Here is a 7,941-nt window from a genome sequence, read left to right as displayed (position 1 = left end):
GGTGGTATGGTATTCCCATCTCTTTCAGAATTTTCCACAGTTTATTGTAATCCACACAGTCAAAGGCTTTGACATAGTCAATAAAGCAGAAATAGATGTTTTTCTGGAACTCTCTTGCTTTTTTGATGAGCCAGCAGGTGTTGGCAATTAGATCTCTGGTTCCTCTGCCTTTTCTAAATCCAGCTTGAACATCAGGAAGTTCACGGTTCAAGTATTGCTGAAGCCTGGCTTGGAGAATTTTGAGCATTACTTTACTAGCGTGTGAGATGAGTGCAATTGTGTGGTAGTTTGAGCATTCTTTGGCATTGCCTTTCTTTGGGATTGGAATGAAAACTTACCTTTTCCAGTCCTTTGCCCACTGCTGAGTTTTCCAAATTTGCTGGCATATTGAGTGCAGCACTTTCACAGCATCATCTTTCAGGATTTGAAAGAGCTCAACTGGAATTCCATCACCTCCACTAGCTTTGTTTGTTGTGATGCTTCCTAAGGCCCACTTGACTTCACATTCCAGGATGTCTGGCTCTAGGTGAGTGATCACACCATCGTGATTATCTGGGTAACGAAGATCTTTTTTGTATAGTTCTTCTGTGTATTGCCACCTCTTCTTAATATCTTCTGCTTTTGTTAGGTCCCTACCATTTCTGTCCTTTATTGAGCCCATCTTTGCATGAAATGTTCCCTTGGTATTTCTGATTTTCTTACAGAGGTCTCTAGTGTTTCCCATTCTATTGTTTTACTCTATTTCTTTGCATTGATCGCTGAGGAAGGCTTTCTTATCTCTCCTTGCTGTTCTTTGGAATGCTGCATTCAAATGGGTGTATCTTTCCTTTTCTCCTTTGCTTTTCACTTCCCTTCTTTTCACAGCTCTTTGTAAGGCCTCCTCAGATAGCCATTTTGCTTTTTTGCATTTCTTTTTATTGGGGATGGTCTTCATTTCTGTCTCCCGTACAATGTTACGAACCTCTGTCCATAGTTCATCAGGCACTCTGTCTATCAGATCTAGTCCCTTAAATTTATTTGTCACTTCCACTATATAGTCATAAGGGATTTGATTTAGGTCATACCTGAATGGTCTAGTGGTTTTCCCCACTTTCTTCGATTTCAGTCTGAATTTGGCAGTAAGAAGTTCATGATCTGAGCCACATTCAGTTCCTAGTCCTGTTTTTGCTGACTGTATAGAGCTTCTCCATCTTTTTCTGCAAAGAATATAATCAATCTGATTTCAGTGTCGACCATCTGATGATGTCCATGTGTAGAGTCTTCTCTTGTGTTGTTGGAAGTGGATGTTTGCTATGACCAGTCGGTTCTCTTGGAAGAACTCTATTAGCCTTTGCCCTGCTTCATTCCGTACTCCAAGGCCGAATTGGCCTGTTACTCCAGGTGTTTATTGACTTCCTACTTTTGCATTCCAGTCCCCTATAATGAAAAGGACATCTTTCTTGGGTATTAGTTCTAGAAGATCTTGTAGGTCTTCATAGAACTGTTCAACTTCAGCTTCTTCAGCGTTACTGGTTGGGGCATAGACTTGGATTACCGTGATATTGAATGGTTTGCCTTGGAAATGAACAGAGATCATTCTGTCATTTTTGAGAGCATTAATAAGGGGTTATTGTTTAAGCTACAAAGTTTAAGTTGACTAGTTAACCAGCAATAACTGATAGTCATGTACCCTTGAACCTTTGGAGATGGTACTTAAGATGGAAGCTGAATGCTCTACAATTGTGTGTGTGTGTGTGTGTGTGTGTGTGTGTGTGTGTTAGTCACTCAGTCATATCTGGCTGTGACCCCATGGACTTTAACCCTCCAGGCTCCTCTGGCCCGGGGATTCTCCAGACAAGAATACTGGAGTGGGTAGCCATTCCCTTCTCCAGGGGATCTTTCCTATCCAGGTACAGAACCTAGGTCTCCCACATTGCAGGCAGATTCTTTACCGTCTGAGCACCAGGGAAGCCAGAACGAGCAATTTTTTTTTCAGTTACTCGAGACTTCGATATAGCGTATGTTAGAAATGCATGACTCTGAATATTGAGTTGTGGCTGTTAATAGCTCTTAAAGAAGTGATGACTTTTAATGTATTCTGATGAAAAGCATTCCTGGGAAAGGGCTAGGTTCATTTTACTTAGATTAACTCTGATTTACGTCACATGAACATCTCAAATCTTAATGTTCCAGCAAGATAATCACATTCTTTTGCTCATTAAGTAGAAGGATATGATTTCAATTTGGCTTCTTCTTGGAGAGCAGAAAATTGCTGAAATGATACTAATGAAATGCTCACTGACTTACATGCCCTTAAAAATATCTCAATTATTTGTGTCAATCTCTTTTTGTTTCCTTTGGCCTTTTCCCATATGCATCTACTTGGCATGTCATACAAAGGGATGTCTTCCCCCAGAGGGGGAAGAGAATGTTCACCTGTTTTTAAAAGCTGCCATGAGGATCCTGACACAGGTGAAGAGTTTTTCTCTCATCACTACATTATTTCCCTGAACAGATTGTAATTTCATCAATTTTCCATGCTTATGGTCATGAATGCTTGGCATTACCACATCTTAACATTAACAAAAAAGGAATTTCATGGTTCTAGTTTTCATTTGAAGACAAAGAAGGCATGAAGACCTCATTAGAAATATGGTGTGTCTCCTATTGGCTCACTCATGCTTTCCTTTGCTTTCTCTTTCCTTCGTGTTGATGCCAAAGGCAGACACTGCTCCCCTCCCTCTGTGCTCCCCCACCCATTCCCTCAGACTCCAACAGTAACAAGGAGGTCAGAATCTTTTCAGAAGCCAGTTGTTGTGATACCTACACTTGGTGATACTTAAAAAGTCTAGATTCTTCTCCTCTTTCAGAATCAAAGAAGTAACCATTTATGAAGAAACTTAGGCAGCATTTATAGTAACAGATTTATTTCCCTTTGCATTTCCTAAACTACTAATATAGCTTTGAAATGAGATATGTGCATTTTTTGTCTTTCAAAATTTGAAATTGTAAATTATGATAAAACCTAAATGAGGAAAGAACTCTGTCATGTGGGGAAGTCTGTCACTCCTTGAAGTTTTTTCTGATTCTCCTGGTTACCAGGTATATGACATTGGGCAGATTATGTAGCTTTTCTGTGCCTAAGTTTTCTCACATATAGAATGATAATAAAATCATTCCTTGGTTTCCATGGGAGATTGGTTCCAGGACACACAAGTATACCAAAATCCATGGATGCTCAAGTCCCTTATATCAAATGCATGCAATCCATGCACATCCTCCCTATATTACTTATACTATCTAACATAATGTAAATAGTATGTAAAATAGTTGCTGATGCATGCAAGCTTTGCTTTTTGGAACTTTCTGGAAGTTTCTTTTTTGTCCTGAATATTTTCAACCTGTGGTTGGTTGGATCTGTAGATATGGAACCCACAAATTTGGAGGGCCAACTGTAGCAAAACCTACTTCACAAGATTGCACCTTGAGGCTTAAATTTGTTCAGTTCAGTCACTCAGTCGTGTCTGACTCTTTGCGACCCCATGGACTGCAGCTCACCAGGCTTCCCTGTCCATGGCCAAATCCTGGAGCTTGCTCAACAAACTCATGTCCGTCGAGTCAGTGATGCCATCCAACCATCTCATCCTCTGTCTTCCCCTTATACTCCCGCCTTCAATCTTTCCCAGCATCAGGGTCTTTTCCAGTGAGTCAGTTCTTTGCATCAGGTGGCCAAAGCATTGGAGCTTCAGTTTCAGCATCAGTCCTTCCAATGTTAAGTTTACTAATATCTGTGAAATGCGTAGGTCAGTACTTGGCACATGAAGCATTCATTGTTTTTAAATTATTTATACACACTTCTGTTTTAGAATTGTACTCTTCACAAAAACTTTCTCATAATCTCTTACAGGAATTTGATGTTTAACAGATTACAAAGGGGTTTTTATATGGTTCTCAAAGCCCGGGGGGTGTGAACAGAGCAGGGATTATCATGCCCATTTTACAGATGAGGAAAATTTAAACAGAATAATCACATGATCCAGCAATTTCACTTATAGATATATACCCAAAAGAATTGAAAGCAAGAACTCAGCAGATATTTGTACAGAAAGGTATATAACAGCGCTAAGTCACAGTAGTCAAAAGATAGAAGCAACCCAGATGCTCGTGATGCATGACTGGGTAAACAGTGGGGTATTAAAATGAAAACAAAAGCCTGCTCCTTCTTTCCTCTGATGCTCTACAGAATAGCCCTTGACTTGCTTTTTTTCTGTAACCATTCTCTCTGGGTATATATAAGCAAATATATATATATTTGGGTGGGGGAGGGGAGGAGAGACTACTTTTTTGAAAAGTTCATGGGATTAATGGTACTATTCAATAACTCATTTTTCACTTGATATCCTATCTTTAAATTCAGAAGTAGATGTTTACCTTATTCTTTTTAATAGCTGCATAATGTCCTATAACTTTCCCCTTTTCCTCCCCTTTCCCTTTTATTAAAAAAACCTTATTGAGTTATATTTTAGATATAAGAAAATACACCTATTTAAAATGTGCAGTTCATTGAATTTTGACAAATGTATGTATCCTCCCTGCTAGTCAAGACATAGAACATTTTTATCACCTCCAAAATTTCCCTCACAGATATTCTCTCAAGAATATGTATATTCTTTTGTGAAATGACTGTCAGATTTTTTGCCCATTTGAGAAATGGATTGCTGTCTTCTCCCTGAGTTTAAGTGTTCTTTGCATTTATTCTGGACACAAGTATTTTTCCAGGTATGTGTATTGTGAATACTTTTTCCTAGAAGTATGAGACTTGACCTTTCTTTTTCTTGACACTCTTTCTTGAAAAATCAAAGCTGTTAAGTCTGTTAAAATTCAATTCGTATTTTTCTCTTATTGCTAGCGCTTTTCTTTCATGTTTAAGAAATCTTTCGGCAGATTTCCAGAAGTGTTAGCACATGTTAACACTGGCATGTGCTTCCATGCCCTGCTGGGTTGCCAGTCAGTGGGGATCAGCTGGCACTGTGAGCTCCTTCGCGGGGCAGCCTAACCATCTCCACTGACTGCTTGGGCAGGGAGAACCTGAGGGCCTGTGCCTACTTCCTGGCCCACCTCCACAAGGATCATATGAAGGAATTAAGAGGCCCTTCCTTGAAAAGAAGGTTGAAGTACAGATGAGGAAACTGAGAAATCCGAGAGGTTAAATAAGTTGTCCAAGATCATGAAGCCAGTAAGTGGCAGGACTCGGATTCCCCCCAGCTTGAAGGTTTACTTATACTGTTCCCTGTTACTAAAGGGTTGTTGTCAACTAGCCCAAAGTACAGATTTGGAGGAGAAACAAATTATATTAACTGAAACTCCTACCCAGATTTCTTTCATCGATGAAGCATCAAGTGAGAAGGGAGAGATTGTTGTGACTCTCTGACCATCTGGTCCTTGCCCAGGGTCAATTATGTTTATATCTCAGGGTAGTAACAGAACTGTCATACCAGGGGTATGTCAGACTGGCAAAAAGAGAAGCTGCCAGAATGGAGCTTCTGCACTCTGTGGGTAGAGTACAAAACATCCAGAGTGTGTGCTTAGATACTGCTTTCTGCAGTCCAAAATATTATCAATTCCCAGTTGAGAAGGAGTGTCAGTAAGTGGAATGTTAGAGCTGGTTTGAAGCTGGGTGCTTGGTCTGTACCATATGGTATGGCTGAACTGCAAAGCAGCTGATGAGTAGGGGTATTCACCAACCTTAGTGACGAGTCAGAGTCTAGGTTCACGAGGATAATCTAGACATGTTTAGAAACATGCCTGACATCCTTCATAGCATCACCGACTTGATGGACATGAATTTGAGCAAACTCCAGGAGATAGTGAAGGACAGGGAAGCCTGGCATGCTGCGGACCATGGGGTCGCAAAGAATTGGACATGACTTAGCGACTGAACAAAACCAATAGTTCTTCATCATGTCATAGAAGACTACAGCACTCAGATCCATGAATGTCAGCATTCAAAGGCAGAGGAATATTTTCAGTGGAATAAGTTACCCTGCGGACTTACTTCCAAAAATAGAATTTCACTCCATACCACCAGCATTAAGCCATTCAGTATGTGGTTTGGAGAAAGAGCCAGAAAAACCAATGTCACTGTGAGGACTGGAGAGAGTTCTTACAGAGGTACCCCCCTCCTTTTTTTTTTTTTTTTAAATTCATTCCTCCTACAATGAGATTAAAGATACTTTGAGCCACATTTGTCCTATGAATGTAACCAAACTCAGGTTTCACTGCTCCCCACTCAAAAGTCAGTACCCAAGGGGCAGTTGTGGGTAGAAAGGAAAATTGTTTTTAATCAGAATGCCGGAAATCTGGGGAAAAGGCAAACTCTTGCTCCCCCCAAAACTACCTTCTGAACCAGATTCTGCTCAGTCATGAATGTTTTTAAAGGGAAAAGGGGAATAATCTTGGTTAATCATTGAGATTGGTATTCAAACTCAGCCATCTTCCACTGTGAGCAAGTTTGTTGACTCCTTGAGATCTTTCTTTAGATGTTATCTTGTTCACACAGTTGGTTCATGAGATTACTGAAAGAGGAAGCTAGGGGAGAGACCTGGTCATCTGTTAATTACTTATGCTTCATTTCTACTACTTTTGATCTGAGGAAAGAACCAACAGGTTAGGCAAGGTATTGTGTGAGCCAAGAAAAGTGTGCCAGGGCTGGAGATGAGCAAAGCATGGGGGTACCTGGTTGAAAGTTAGTGACAATGTAGCTTCACTAAAGTGACCAGAAAGGGGGTTTCCTGCTGAGGGCAGTTTCCCGCAAAGAGCTGCTTATATCCAAATATGTGAATGACATATCCAAATGTCATTCTAGTAGGCACAGTTATAGATGAAGTTAAAGAAATCTTAAAGCCTTCATGCCAGTCTTCCCAAGGTATGGAGCCAAAGTATAAACCACTTGGAAAATTGAAGAGAGCTGGAACAATTCACATGGGCTTTCCAGGTGACTCAGTGGTAAAGAATCTGCTTGCCGAGTCCGGAGATTCAGGAGATGTGGGTTCAATCCCTGGATCATGAAGATTTCCTGAAGAAGGAAATGGCAACCACTCCAGTATTCTTACCTGGAAAATTCCATGCTCCGAGGAGCCTGGCAGGCTACAGTCCACGGGGTTGCGAAGAGTCAGGCATGACTGAGTGACTAAGCACACAGAACAATTCACATAGGCTTAGGTGGGTGACAATGATCTCTTTGATGATCCTCTCCCAATATGTTAAAGGCACAGGTTCCAAACCATCAAACTCTTCACCCTGAGGTATTTCCCATGATGAGTGCGATATCATGAAACCAGCCTGACAAACTCAGAAAGCACAGGAAAAGCAGAAAGAATGCCAACCTCCCTTTGGGCAAATGTTATAGATTGTGAAGACTCCATGAGTGAAAGTGAAGAATTAGAAATCCCAGTTTCATCTCAAGGATTTTCCTTTAGATTGCTTTGAATTTTATAGATCAATTTGTGGAAAACAGACATTTTAATAATATCGAATCTTCCAATCTGTGAACATTTTAGTCTTCTTTAATTTCTACCAGTTCCCTTTTTTTTGTTTGTTTTTACTATACTGTTCCTAACTTATTTTGTTAGATTTATCCCTAGGTATTTCATATTTTTGATGCCTTTATACATGATGTATTTAATAATACAAAATCATTTTTTTCTTTGCTTTCACCATTTAAACAATGCCATTCTGTTATAGTTTGGTTTGAGAAATCATTGATAATCCTTATCTTCATTCTTCTAAAGGTGTTGTATTTTTTGCTCTCTGACTGCTTTTTAAGATAGTCTCTTTATGATTGGTTTTCAACAAGTAAGATATGCCTCGATGTGTGCTTTTATAGGTACTCTGCCAGGTCACAGCCTCTAGGGAACTCACATGTCTCCTCGCACTGTGCAAACTTCCACAGTTGTTCAGCTG

General features: G+C 40.1%; 1 pseudogene; it reads left to right on the top strand.

The window, feature by feature from the left end:
* LOC105002025 overlaps window positions 1-7,467 on the top strand; it is a 57,050-nt pseudogene extending 49,583 nt beyond the window's left edge.
* Window positions 7,468-7,941: the final 474 nt, after the last annotated feature.

The sequence above is a fragment of the Bison bison genome, unplaced genomic scaffold, assembly GCF_000754665.1.
Source record: "Bison bison bison isolate TAMUID 2011002044 unplaced genomic scaffold, Bison_UMD1.0 scf7180017864388, whole genome shotgun sequence".
Taxonomy (NCBI): domain Eukaryota; kingdom Metazoa; phylum Chordata; class Mammalia; order Artiodactyla; family Bovidae; genus Bison; species Bison bison.
This window is presented reverse-complemented; position numbering and strand designations above follow the sequence as displayed.